The sequence below is a fragment of the Culex quinquefasciatus genome, chromosome 1, assembly GCF_015732765.1.
Source record: "Culex quinquefasciatus strain JHB chromosome 1, VPISU_Cqui_1.0_pri_paternal, whole genome shotgun sequence".
NCBI lineage: Eukaryota > Metazoa > Arthropoda > Insecta > Diptera > Culicidae > Culex > Culex quinquefasciatus.
The window spans coordinates 54,862,994-54,878,329 of record NC_051861.1 but is presented as its reverse complement, the minus strand read 5'-3'; positions in this window follow the sequence as shown (position 1 = coordinate 54,878,329).

Sequence of the window (15,336 nt, the reverse complement as noted above, 5' to 3'; positions counted from 1 at the left end):
CGGAGTTAAAGAATTCGAACTTCGGATTTTGAGATTTAGTTACTCCAACTGCCTTTCAAAAAGAACTGACTCCAGCGAATCCAACAAAAACTCCGACTTTGACAAATGATGTAGAGAATGAGTACATCTTGAGCAGAGTACATATTTATAATGAACAAATCTAAATGGCAGCGTGCCGCTTAATACAGTTGCCTATTTTTCACATTTTGTAAGTGCGACAATTGGCCAAAGGGTTCCAGGTCAGAATGCGTTTGACACAAGTAAGATCTCGACTACCGTAAACATTTGTAAGGGACTATCCACAAACCACGTGGAAACTTTTTTTGAAATCCCCCCCCTCCCTCGTAGACAATTTTCCATACAAAAAAAAAACACTTTTGTAAGGGACAATCGCCATACACCCCACCCTCCCCTCCAGTTTCCGCGTGGTTTATGAATGGTCCCTAATTATAACTTGGGACCTCCGCAACCAAATTCAACCAAAGTCTTGGACAAAGCACAGAATGGTCAACCAAACAAACCAAACAGTTCAGAACCCTTATCACGTGGATACCGTTTTGGAAAATTTTCCTTTGCTGATAATTGCCCATACAAACAAAAATCTCTTTTATGGAACGTGGATGATCTCAATAACCCGCTCTCTTTAAGAGTCCGCGTGGTTTATGAATGGCCTTGTACGGTTATTTTTTTTATATTTGAAAACACACGTAGGAGAATTTAATATTAAGGTCATAATTTCGAGAAAACGACAGTTCTGTAAAATGGCCGTTCAGGTAAATGACATTCGGGGATATGCAATTTTCGGGAAAATGATTTTCGGGGAAGTGGCACATTCGGGGAAATGATTTTCGGGGATATGGGATTCGGGAAACTGGGATTCGGGGATAAGGGATAAAACCTGTATTAGGATGTAACAAAAATGACTTTTTGGCGGGCATTCAAGAGTTTGTTCCGGTGGGCTTATTGAGGCCAAATCCAAAATATGAGCTTGATTGGATGTAATAGGAGCTGGCGCTTTGCATTTGAATTTTAAATGGGATTTAACCCGTGAAAAAAGATTTTTTCAAAAATGTCACTTTTTGAGGCATTTTGGCCACTGAAGCGTTTATTTCCAACATCATTGGCGTGTAGGCAAGATCCTTGCGTATCTTCTGGTATATATAGTATTGAAATTTGGAGCACCCTGGAGCTCGGTACAGACCTTCAAAGTTTGGCATTTTTTCGAAAAATCGGCCCCAGCAAAATCAAATGGCGTCTAGGGCGTCGCGAGGCGCGACGCATATCTTTTCTGCCGGGGCTGATTTTTCGAAAAAAAGCCAAACTTTGAAGGTCTACCGAGCTCAAATTTCAATGTTATATATACAAGAAGATGCGCAAGGATCTTGCCTACACGCCAATGATGTTGAAAATAAACGCTTCAGTGGCCAAAATGCCTCAAAAATTTACATTTTTGAAAAAATCTTTTTTTACGGGTCAAATCCCATTTAAAATTCAAATGCAAAGCGCCAGCTCCTGTTACGTCCAATCAAGCTCATATTTTGGATTTGGGCTTAGTATGCCCACCGGAACATACCCTCGAATGCCCGCCAAAAAGTCATTTTTGTTACACTCTAGTATGTATGTATGTGACCAACAAACTAGCTCACGTTTCTCGGCACTGGCTGAACCGATTTGAGGATAAGTATTTCAAAAAATATGTTTAAAAATTATTTTCTCATACATCGGGATGTTAGATAAATGGCCACAAATTGATTCAAATACCATCACGTTACACATCGTTGGATAGGTAATTGGAAGACCACTTAAATGTATGTAAACGATGTACGAATCCATCATAAAACCCATCGTTGGTTAGGTAATTGCAAGACCTTTCCAATGAGTCCAAATCAGTGAAAATCTGGCAACCCTGTGTCAAGTTATGACAACTTAAGTGAAATTTATGTACTTTGTAGGGTGTAAGCCAGAACACTTTTATTCAGTTCTTCTCATCTCTTTTTCTTCTCTCTTCTCTTTGTAAGCCGGAACTCTTTTATTCAGTTGTAAACAATTTCCGGATCCATCAACCGACCTGTTGTTGGAAAGGGAGAACTTTCAAACGAGTCTGAATCTGGCAACCCGGTTTAAGATATTATGTACTTTGCAAAGAATTAATAATCCAGAAGAAAAACATTTCTTGATCAATTTTTGGAAGTGGCTAGGGAGGCATCAACCACATGTGTGGATTATGTTAGTTTCCTGGCGACCCAATAGTTCTGTGTTTAATTACCACAAAGCTAATTGGGACAGGTATCAGCATCATATTGAGAATAATTTAAATCATGATTTTGTTTTAGAAACCAAAGCTGATATTGATTCAGCCTTGGAATCTTTAACTAATGCAATTTTGGATGCTAGGAATATTGCTATTCCTAAAGTCCAAGTCAAATTTGATTCTCCCATTATTGATGACGATCTTCAGCTTCTGATTCGTCTGAAAAATGTTCGCCGAAGACAGTATCAACGTTCTCGTGATCCTGCACTGAAGCGAATTCAAAAGATTTGCAAAAGGTTATTGACCACAGATTCACTCTCCTGCGAAATGAAAAGTTCGCAAGAGATGTCGAACAAATTAAACCTTATTCCAAACCTTTTGGAAACTTTCAAAGGTTCTTAAGAAACCTCAAAACCCATCCCTTCTTTAAAAGATGGTGATAATATTCTATTAACTAATGGGGAAAAAGCTCAAAAACTTGCTCAGCAGTTTGAGAGTGCTCATAATTTCAACTTGAATGTTTTGAGTCCTATTGAAAATCAAATTTCAATAGAATTTCAGAATATTGTTGAACAAGAATTTTCATCAGATGAAGTTTTTAATACGGATCTGAATGAAATAAAATCTATTATCAAAAATTTTAAAAATATGAAAGCCCCTGGTGAGGATGGCATTTTTTACATTTTAATTAAAAAATTACCAGAAGCAACTTTAAGTTGCTTGGTCAAAATTTTCAACAAATGTTTTGATTTGGCATATTTTCCCAGTAGTTGGAAAAATGCCAAAGTAATTCCGATTTTGAAACCGGATAAAAATCCTGCTGAAGCCTCAAGCTATCGGCCCATTAGTTTGCTTTCATCTATTAGTAAATTATTCGAAAGAATAATTCTTAATAGAATGATGACGCACATTAATGAAAATTCAATTTTCGCTGATGAGCAGTTTGGATTTCGCCTTGGGCATTCAACTACTCATCAGTTGTTGAGAGTTTCAAATTTAATTCGAAGCAACAAATCTGAGGGCTATTCTACTGGCGCTGCTCTTCTAGACATAGAAAAAGCATTTGACAGTGTTTGGCATAAAGGTTTGATTGCGAAATTGAAAAGGTTTAATTTTCCGATTTATATCGTGAAAATTATTCAAAATTATTTGACGGATCGTACTCTGCAGGTATGTTATCAGAATAGCAAATCTGATCAACTACCTGTACGTGCTGGCGTCCCTCAAGGAAGCATTTTGGGTCCAATTTTATACAATATTTTTACTTCTGACTTGCCTGATTTGCCCCCAGGATGTCAGAAATCACTTTTTGCTGATGACACAAGCATCTCCGCCAAAGGCAGAAGCCTTCGTGTCATCACAAGAAGATTAAAAAGCTTGGATATTTTCAATTCTTATTTGAAAGAATGGAAAATTACTCCAAATGCTGCAAAACTCAACTTATTATTTTCCCTCACAAACCAAGGGCTGATTTTCTTAAACCAAAAAGTCATCACATTATAAAGATGAATGAGGTAAATTTAAAGTGGGAGGATCAAGTGAAATATCTTGGACTTGGTTTTGACAAAAACCTTACTTACAAGGATCACATTGAAAGTATCCAGGTTAAATGTAACAAATATATTAAATGTTTGTATCCACTTATAAACAGGAATTCTAGACTTTGTCTCAAGAATAAACTGTTAATTTATAAACAAATTTTCAGACCTGCCATGCTTTATGCTGTGCCGATCTGGACAAGCTGTTGCTTAACCAGGAAGAAAAACTTCAGAGGATTCAGAACAAAATTCTGAAAATGATTCTGAAACTTCCTCCCTGGTTCAGCACCAGTGAACTTCATCAATTAGCCGAAGTTGACACTTTGGATATTATGTCCAATAAGATAATTGATGCATTTCGACAAAAATCATTGCAGTCTTCAGCTGCATTGATCCGCTCTTTATATAGTTTATAAGTTAGTTTTAAGGTATCCCTTTTCCCTTTGTACATGTAGGACCTCCTACATTTGAAATCACTGAATAGCGAAAGCTACAATATTTCATGAATAAATGAAAGTTGCTAGTATTTAAAATTGAGGTGAAAAGTCATCGTTTGTGATTGGACACTCAATAATATTTTTAACTGAATGAATGTACATGGAAAAGAAATTTGAATAAATATAAATAAAAAAAAAAAAAAAAATGTTAGTTTCCTGGTGACATCTAGTATCTTTGGAAACGAACATTTTTTTAAATAAATGCGATTGGAAGGTTTTTAAAACTTATTTTTTTAAGGGCATAAATGGATAGAAATACCCATTTTATACATGTTATATTTTAAATTTTAAAATGCATTACCCAAAGCGTTCTCCAATGATACACCCAAACGGTGGTCGCATCATTTTGCGGTTCCAGTCAGCCTTATTGTAATCATCGGTTTATTTCTCTTTTCCACGCGTGGTTGATTCGACTTTACATTGCTTTTGAATATTTTCACATTCTTCTCAATAGCTTAATACTATTCTTTAGCCGTGAAATAATTAAAAATCTGTCGATAATTAAAAATGTTTCTATTGTGATTAATACGAGCATCACGATTGGGTGCGCGTCGCGGTCGTCACGCAGGATTTTCGTTGCCGTCTCCGTCTTTGTTGTTTTCGTTTTGTTTATCAATTCATATTTATAATTTATTTTATCAATTTGTATATTTTTTATATACATATATATTTTTAAATTTTTGCGTTTAATATTTAATGTGGTTTTGCAAATCAAAAGTCCTTCCCATTTCACCAATGCTCGAGAGGCACGTGCTCGATTAATAAAACTTTCTAAATTATTAAAAATGTATCTTTCCGCAGTCGGCTGCCTAAGATTTTAAAAATTCAACCGACAAACGAATTGCGTATGGTCGCATCACCTATCAAATTGAATCCTGACCTCATACTCATCTTACTAACCCCTCAAAACTCATGTGATACTTTGTCGGAGACGCAGCCGATTTAGCGGTCCCATCACTCAAATATCGGACTAACATTCCGATCCACTTCCCCACTGGTCGTGACCGGCGTCGGTGTCGGTGTGATGATTGGTTCCTACTTTTCATCTGTGGTCCACGGAGCAATTAACGAAGTAGCAGCTACGGGTAGACACCAATGCTATGCTAATCGAAGAGGGGTCTGGGCAATTGTTGTGTGAGTTTGTCGGAGAATCATCCAGTAGGTAAACAATAGTTTGTACACCTCCTGCGCACTATACGCATTTTGATGTTACATGCCAAAAATTTAAAATATGATCAACACCTAGTACTACGTTTTGTTCAAAAACTCTAGCTGAACATTTTGCCTCAAAAAGCTCATTTAAATATGATTAATGTAAATGTTCCTTAACAAATACAAAAAACGGTTATGAAAAGTGTTTACACCTTTCGAAATATAAACATATATATAAAAAACTAACTTAATCCACCTATGTGGTTGGAGCCTTCCTCACAACAATGGCTGTTCACAAGTTTCATCTATTTTTTAGATCCGGCTTCCAAAAAGTACATCGATATCACTTAAGTGGCCATATCTCGAGACAGGGTTGCCAGATTTTCAATGTTTTGGACTCGTTGGAAAGGTCTTTTGATAACCTAACCAACGATGGGTCGGATGGTGGATCTGGATATAGTTTACATACATTTAAGTGAGATCCGGCTTCAAAAAAGTACATTAATATCACTTAAGTGGCCATATCTCGAGACAGGGTTGCCAGATCTTCAATGTTTTGCACTCGTTGGAAAGGTCTTTTGATAACCTAACCAACAATGGGTCGGATGGTGGATCCGGACATAGTTTACATACATTTAAGTGAGATCCGGCTTCAAAAAAGTACATCAATATCACTTAAGTGGCCATATCTCGAGACAAGGTTGCCAGATTTTCAATGTTTTAGACTCATTGGAAAGGTTTTTTGATAACCTAACCAACGTCGGGTCGGATAGTGGACCCGGACATAGTTTACATACATTTAAGTGAGATCCGGCTTCAAAAAAGTATATCAATATCACTTAAGTGACCATATCTCGAGACAGGGTTGCCAGATCTTCAATATTTTGGACTCATTGGAAAGGTCTTTTGATAACCTAACCAACGATGGGTCGGATGATGGATCCGGACATAGTTTACATACATTTAAGTGAGATCCGGCTTCAAAAAAGTACATCAATATCACTTAAGTGGCCATATCTCGAGACAGGGTTGCCAGATCTTCAATGTTTTGGACTCGTTGGAAAGTTCTTTTGATAATCTAACCAACAATGGGTCGGATGGTGGATCCGGACATAGTATACATACATTTAAGTGAGATCCGGCTTCAAAAAAGTACATCAATATCGCTTAAGTGGCCATATCTCGAGACAGGGTTGCCTAATCTTCAATGTTTTGCACTCGTTGGAAAGGTTTTTTGATAACCTAACCAACGATGGGTCGGATGATGGATCCGGACATAGTTTACATACATTTAAGTGAGATCCGGCTTCAAAAAAGTACATCAATATCACTTAAGTGGCCATATCTCGAGACAGGGTTGCCAGATCTTCAATGTTTTGCACTCGTTGGAAAAGTCTTTTGATAACCTAACCAACGTTGGGTCGGATGATGGACCCGGACATAGTTTACATACATTTAAGTGAGATCCGGCTTCAAAAAAGTACATCAATATCACTTAAGTGGCCATATCTCGAGACAGGGTTGCCAGATTTTCAATGTTTTGGACTCGTTGGAAAGGTCTTTTGATAACCTAACCAACGATGGGTCGGATGATGGATCCGGACATCGTTTACATACATTTAAGAGAGATCCGGCTTCAAAAAAGTACATCAATATCACTTAAGTGGCCATATCTCGAGACAGGGTTGCCAGATCTTCAATGTTTTGCACTCGTTGGAAAGGTTTTTTGATAACCTAACCAACGTCGGGTCGGATAGTGGACCCGGACATAGTTTACATACATTTAAGTGAGATCCGGCTTCAAAAAAGTATATCAATATCACTTAAGTGACCATATCTCGAGACAGGGTTGCCAGATCTTCAATGTTTTGGACTCATTGGAAAGGTCTTTTGATAACCTAACCAACGATGGGTCGGATGATGGATCCGGACATAGTTTACATACATTTAAGTGAGATCCGGCTTCAAAAAAGTACATCAATATCACTTAAGTGGCCATATCTCGAGACAGGGTTGCCAGATCTTCAATGTTTTGGACTCGTTGGAAAGTTCTTTTGATAATCTAACCAACAATGGGTCGGATGGTGGATCCGGACATAGTATACATACATTTAAGTGAGATCCGGCTTCAAAAAAGTACATCAATATCGCTTAAGTGGCCATATCTCGAGACAGGGTTGCCTAATCTTCAATGTTTTGCACTCGTTGGAAAGGTTTTTTGATAACCTAACCAACGATGGGTCGGATGATGGATCCGGACATAGTTTACATACATTTAAGTGAGATCCGGCTTCAAAAAAGGTGCAGGTGGTTATGTTCTACATAACCAATATGACAAAGAACTTTGTACAAAACTCAAAAAATCATGCTATTTTTATTTATATTTTTTAATTCTTTGCCTATTTTTTTAATCCTGAATAATTAATTCTAATTAAATTTATTCAATCAATGGCACCGGTAGAACCTTCCCTCAGGGCCATGGCCACTCCGGGTGTGGCCAATCCTGTCGAAATGGCCATTTTCATCACCAGTATCAAAAACCATGAATTTTGATACCCATATTGCCCAAAGTCGTATGGTTCGTTAAATGTCCCCCGGTAGAACCTTCCCTAAGGGCCATGGCCACTCCGGGTGTGGCCAATCCTATCAAAATGGCCATTTTCATCACCAGTATCAAAAACCATGAATTTTAACACCCATATTGACCCAAATCGTATGGTTCGATAAATGTCCCCCCGGTAGAACCTTCCCTCAGGGCCATGGCCACTCCGGGTGTGGCCAATCCTGTCAAAATGGCCATTTTCATCACCAGTATCAAAAACCATGAATTTTGATACCCATATTGCCCCAAATCGTATGGTTCGATAAATGTCCCCCCGGTAGAACCTTCCCTCAGGGCCATGGCCACTCCGGGTGTGGCCAATCCTGTCAAAATGGCCATTTTCATCACCAGTATCAAAAACCATGAATTTTGATACCCATATTGCCCCAAGTCGTATGGTTCGATAAATGTCCCCCGGTAGAACCTTCCCTCAGGGCCATGGCCACTCCGGGTGTGGCCAATCCTATCAAAATGGCCATTTTCATCACCAGTATCAAAAACCATGAATTTTAACACCCATATTGACCCAAATCGTATGGTTCGATAAATGTCCCTCCGGTAGAACCTTCCCTCAGGGCCATGGCCACTCCGAGTGTGGCCAATCCTATCAAAATGGCCATTTTAATCACCAGTATCAAAAACCATGAATTTTGATACCCATATTGTCCCAAGTCGTATGGTTCGATAAATGTCCCCCCGGTAGATCCTTCCCTCAGGGCCATGGCCACTCCGGGTGTGGCCAATCCTGTCGAAATGGCCATTTTAATCACCAGTATCAAAAACCATGAATTTTGATACCCATATTGCCCCAAATCGTATGGTTCGATAAATGTCCCCCCGGTAGAACCTTCCCTCAGGGCCATGGCCACTCCGGGTGTGGCCAATCCTGTCAAAATGGCCATTTTCATCACCAGTATCAAAAACCATGAATTTTGATACCCATATTGCCCCAAGTCGTATGGTTCGATAAATGTCCCCCCGGTAGAACCTTCCCTCAGGGCCATGGCCACTCCGGGTGTGGCCAATCCTATCAAAATGGCCATTTTCATCACCAGTATCAAAAACCATGAATTTTGATACCCATATTGTCCCAAGTCGTATGGTTCGATAAATGTCCCCCCGGTAGATCCTTCCCTCAGGGCCATGGCCACTCCGGGTGTGGCCAATCCTGTCGAAATGGCCATTTTAATCACCAGTATCAAAAACCATGAATTTTGATACCCATATTGTCCCAAGTCGTATGGTTCGATAAATGTCCCCCCGGTAGATCCTTCCCTCAGGGCCATGGCCACTCCGGGTGTGGCCAATCCTGTCGAAATGGCCATTTTAATCACCAGTATCAAAAACCATGAATTTTGATACCCATATTGCCCCAAGTCGTATGGTTCGATAAATGTCCCCCCGGTAGAACCTTCCCTCAGGGCCATGGCCACTCCGAGTGTGGCCAATCCTATCAAAATGGCCATTTTAATCACCAGTATCAAAAACCATGAATATTGATACCCATATTGTCCCAAGTCGTATGGTTCGATAAATGTCCCCCCGGTAGAACCTTCCTTCAGGGCCATGGCCTCTCCGGGTGTGGCCAATCCTATCAAAATGGCCATTTTCATCACCAGTATCAAAAACCATGAATTTTGATACCCATATTGCCCCAAGTCGTATGGTTCGATAAATGTCCCTCCGGTAGAACCTTCCCTCAGGGCCATGGCCACTCCGGGTGTGGCCAATCCTATCAAAATGGCCATTTTCATCACCAGTATCAAAAACCATGAATTTTAACACCCATATTGACCCAAATCGTATGGTTCGATAAATGTCCCCCGGTAGAACCTTCCCTCAGGGCCATGGCCACTCCGAGTGTGGCCAATCCTATCAAAATGGCCATTTTCATCACCAGTATCAAAAACCATGAATTTTGATACCCATATTGCCCCAAGTCGTATGGTTCGATAAATGTCCCCCCGGTAGATCCTTCCCTCAGGGCCATGGCCACTCCGGGTGTGGCCAATATCCTACCAGTTTGGTCCCAACCCCATTGCCTTGAATCATTCTGGTTTCCGAGTGACCGTTCTTACAATGTTCTTTAGAACAGAATTCCTCCCAAGTTGGTGCACAACCTGTGTCTTTCAATGTGTGTATGTGTGTGAGCAATAAAATTACCACCGTCGATCCGTCTCTGACGGATTTTCAGTCAAAACTAACTGTTCAGAGGCTATCTGTTAGCTTATATAGTCCGCATGAAATGTGGCAACATGGTGCAAATTTTGCCTCGTCTCCTGCTTTCTTGGAACTGTCACGCGAGAATGTTGCACCATTGTTGCCACATTTCATGCGGGCTATTTAAGCTAACAGATAGCCTCTGAACAATTTAGTTTTGACTGAAAATCCGTCAGAGACGGATCGACGGTGGTAATTTTATTGCTCACACACACACACATGCACACATTGAAAGACACAGGTTGTGCACCAACTTAGGAGGAATTCTGTTCTAAAGAACATTGTTAGAACGGTCACTCGAAACCAGAATGATTCAAGGCAATGGGGTTGGGACCAAACTGGTAGGATATTGGCCACACCCGGAGTGGCCATGGCCCTGAGGGAAGGTTCTACCGGGGGGACATTTATCGAACCATACGACTTGGGGCAATATGGGTATCAAAATTCATGGTTTTTGATACTGGTGATGAAAATGGCCATTTTGACAAGATTGGCCACACCCGGAGTGGCCATTGCACAGTGTTCGGAATGGCAAAATTAAGTGGAATAAATTGATAACTCTTTTATTTGACGTCCTAGTCAAATGGTGTCTTCGGAAGAGTTGTTGTACTTGATAAGGGCTATCTTTTGAAGTTATTGACATACAGGATGACGACCTTCCAGGGTGTCAACCATAATTAACTTTGTTGGATGACGTTGTAGGGCTTTAGTGTCTTGGGCAAAGTTGTAGAGGAGAAAAATTCATGAAGGTTGGTCGAAGGCGTCAAATTTGTAGCTCTTAATCTACTCGAGATATACGCCAGTTTTGCAAAAATGGTCCAAAAATCACTTTTTTGTGATAACTTAAAATGTTAGCGTTTTAGCGGCCTACTATGTTCTGAAGAGTTGTTTATGACATAAAATTACATACATACACCATAATGAATACAAAGTGAAAATCGGTAAATTGAAGGGTAAATTGATCGATTTTTATGGAAATTACATTGTCTATGAAAAAATACGACAACCTTTCCAGAGTGACCACATACGAAAGGAAATACTTAATTTTAAATACGAACAATTATTTAAAATTTTCACTTACATTATTTTGGGAAAACATGTATTTATTCATAATTTGAAAATGTGTATCATAATTTTAAGCATGAACAATGTTTTACTGCGGGCGTCAATAATTAGAGTTCACGCGCGGTGATACGACCGCAAGATAATGGTCGCATGACAGCCGCAAGACAACCGCAGAACAAATTCTTGGCTGTTGTCATAGGTTGCCTTGAGTTTTGAGCTGATTTTTTGGAAAATATTCAAAACAAACCAAGTTGACAGCCAATCAACCAGAATTTCAGTTCAACTTGCTGATTTTTATAAGGCGGCAATAATCTCCTGTCCTCCTCACAGCGAAGGAGAAACGTGATTTTATCTCGCAATAAGCAATATTAAAATCGACCAATTTACCCTTTCAATTTACTGATTATTACCACGTTTCAATAAGATTCCGCTTAAAAATTATAAATAAATTGATTAAAACCGTCAAATTCAAATTGAGATACAGTGGACTCTCTCGTTGTCGATATTGAAGGGACCGTCGAGAGCAGGAGTTATGAAATTATAGAACAAAAATCAAAGCAATCTATTTGAAGGGACTGAACAATTTATTGACAGCTGGAGTAATATTGATATCGAGAAGATCGACAACGAGAGAGTCCACTGTATCTCTAAATCGACACCGATAGACACGGAGATATTTTCAGAAAATGTAGTTGAAAGTGTGTACTTTCATGCGCATTGTTCGGTTTTTCGCCAAAATTCGCCATTTCTAAAACATTGCAACTTGAAAATATGCTCAAAATCACTTACAAATGGTTATAACTCCTCAATAAAGGCTCACAACATTTTGCTGTCTTGGGCAAAGATGTGTAATTTTATGTCAAAAACAACTCTTCAGAACATAGTAGGCCGCAAAAATGCTAACATTTTAAGTTATCACAAAAAAGTGCTTTTTTAACCATTTTGCAAAAATGACGTAGTAGATTAAGAGCTACAAATTTGGCGCCTTTGACAAACTTTCATGAATTTTTCTCCTCTACAACTTTGCGCAATACACCAAAGCCCTACAAAGTCATCCAACAGAGTTAGTTTTTGGTTGACACCCTGGAAGGTCGTCACCCTGTATGTCAATAACTTTAAAAGATAGCCCTTATCAAGTACAACAACTCTTCCGAAGACACCATTTGGCTAAGAGGTCAAATAAAGGAGTAATCAATTTATTCAATTGCCCTGAGGGAAGGTTTTACCGGGGGGATATTTATCGAACCATATAAATTGGGGCAATATGGGTATCAAAATTCATGGTAGATCCTTCCCTCAGGGCCATGGCCACTCCGGGTGTGGCCAATCCTGTCAAAATTGCCATTTTAATCACCAGTATCAAAAACCATGAATTTTGATACCCATATTGCCCCAAGTCGTATGGTTCGATAAATGTCCCCCCGGTAGATCCTTCCCTCAGGGCCATGGCCACTCCGGGTGTGGCCAATCCTGTCAAAATGGCCATTTTCATTACCAGTATCAAAAACCATGAATTTTGATACCCATATTGCCCCAAGTCGTATGGTTCGATAAATGTCCCCCCGGTAGAACCTTCCTCAGGGCCATGGCCACTCCGAGTGTAGCCAATCCTGTCAAAATGGCCATTTTCATCACCAGTATCAAAACCATGAATTTTGATACCCATATTGCCCCAAGTCGTATGGTTCGATAAATGTCCCCCGGTAGAACCTTCCCTCAGGGCCATGGCCACTCCGAGTGTAGCCAATCCTGTCAAAATGGCCATTTTCATCACCAGTATCAAAAACCATGAATTTTGATACCCATATTGCCCCAAGTCGTATGGTTCGATAAATGTCCCCCCGGTAGATCCTTCCCTCAGGGCCATGGCCACTCCGGGTGTGGCCAATCCTGTCAAAATGACCATTTTCATCACCAGTATCAAAAACCATGAATTTTGATACCCATATTGCCCAAATTCGTATAGTTGGATGAATGTCCCCCGGTAGAACCTTCCCTCAGGGCCATGGCCACTCCGGGTATGGCCAATCCTGTCAAAATGGCCATTTTCATCACCAGTATCAAAAACCATGAATTTTGATACCCATATTGCCCCAAGTCGTATGGTTCGATAAATGTCCCCCCGGTAGAACCTTCCCTCAGGGCCATGGCCACTCCGGGTGTGGCCAATCTTGTCAAAATGGCCATTTTCATCACCAGTATCAAAAACCATGAATTTTGATACCCATATTGCCCAAATTCGTATAGTTGGATGAATGTCCCCCGGTAGAACCTTCCCTCAGGGCCATGGCCACTCCGGGTGTGGCCAATCCTGTCAAAATGGCCATTTTCATCACCAGTATCAAAAACCATGAATTTTGATACCCATATTGCCCCAAGTCGTATGGTTCGATAAATGTCCCCCCGGTAGAACCTTCCCTCAGGGCCATGGCCACTCCAAGTTTGGCCAATCCTGTCAAAATTGCCATTTTAATCACCAGTATCAAAAACCATGAATTTTGATACCCATATTGCCCCAAGTCGTATGGTTCGATAAATGTCCCTCCGGTAGAACCTTCCCTCAGGGCCATGGCCACTCCAAGTTTGGCCAATCCTGTCAAAATTGCCATTTTAATCACCAGTATCAAAAACCATGAATTTTGATACCCATATTGCCCAAGTCGTATGGTTCGATAAATGTCCCCCGGTAGAACCTTCCTCAGGGCCATGGCCACTCCGAGTGTAGCCAATCCTGTCAAAATGGCCATTTTCATCACCAGTATCAAAAACCATGAATTTTGATACCCATATTGCCCCAAGTCGTATGGTTCGATAAATGTCCCCCCGGTAGAACCTTCCCTCAGGGCCATGGCCACTCCGAGTGTAGCCAATCCTGTCAAAATGGCCATTTTCATCACCAGTATCAAAAACCATGAATTTTGATACCCATATTGCCCCAAGTCGTATGGTTCGATAAATGTCCCCCCGGTAGATCCTTCCTCAGGGCCATGGCCACTCCGGGTGTGGCCAATCCTGTCAAAATGACCATTTTCATCACCAGTATCAAAAACCATGAATTTTGATACCCATATTGCCCAAATTCGTATAGTTGGATGAATGTCCCCCGGTAGAACCTTCCCTCAGGGCCATGGCCACTCCGGGTGTGGCCAATCCTGTCAAAATGGCCATTTTCATCACCAGTATCAAAAACCATGAATTTTGATACCCATATTGCCCCAAGTCGTATGGTTCGATAAATGTCCCCCCGGTAGAACCTTCCTCAGGGCCATGGCCACTCCAAGTTTGGCCAATCCTGTCAAAATTGCCATTTTAATCACCAGTATCAAAAACCATGAATTTTGATACCCATATTGCCCCAAGTCGTATGGTTCGATAAATGTCCCTCCGGTAGAACCTTCCCTCAGGGCCATGGCCACTCCAAGTTTGGCCAATCCTGTCAAAATTGCCATTTTAATCACCAGTATCAAAACCATGAATTTTGATACCCATATTGCCCCAAGTCGTATGGTTCGATAAATGTCCCCCCGGTAGATCCTTCCCTCAGGGCCATGGCCACTCCGGGTGTGGCCAATCCTGTCAAAATGACCATTTTCATCACCAGTATCAAAAACCATGAATTTTGATACCCATATTGCCCAAATTCGTATAGTTGGATGAATGTCCCCCGGTAGAACCTTCCCTCAGGGCCATGGCCACTCCGGGTGTGGCCAATCCTGTCAAAATGGCCATTTTCATCACCAGTATCAAAAACCATGAATTTTGATACCCATATTGCCCAAAGTCGTATAGTTTGATGAATGTCCCCCGGTAGAATCTTCCCTCAGGGCCATGGCCACTCCGGGTGTGGCCAATCTTGTCAAAATGGCCATTTTAATCACCAGTATCAAAAACCATGAATTTTGATACCCATATTGCCCCAAGTCGTATGGTTCGATAAATGTCCCCCCGGTAGAACCTTCCCTCAGGGCCATGGCCACTCCGAGTGTAGCCAATCCTGTCAAAATGGCCATT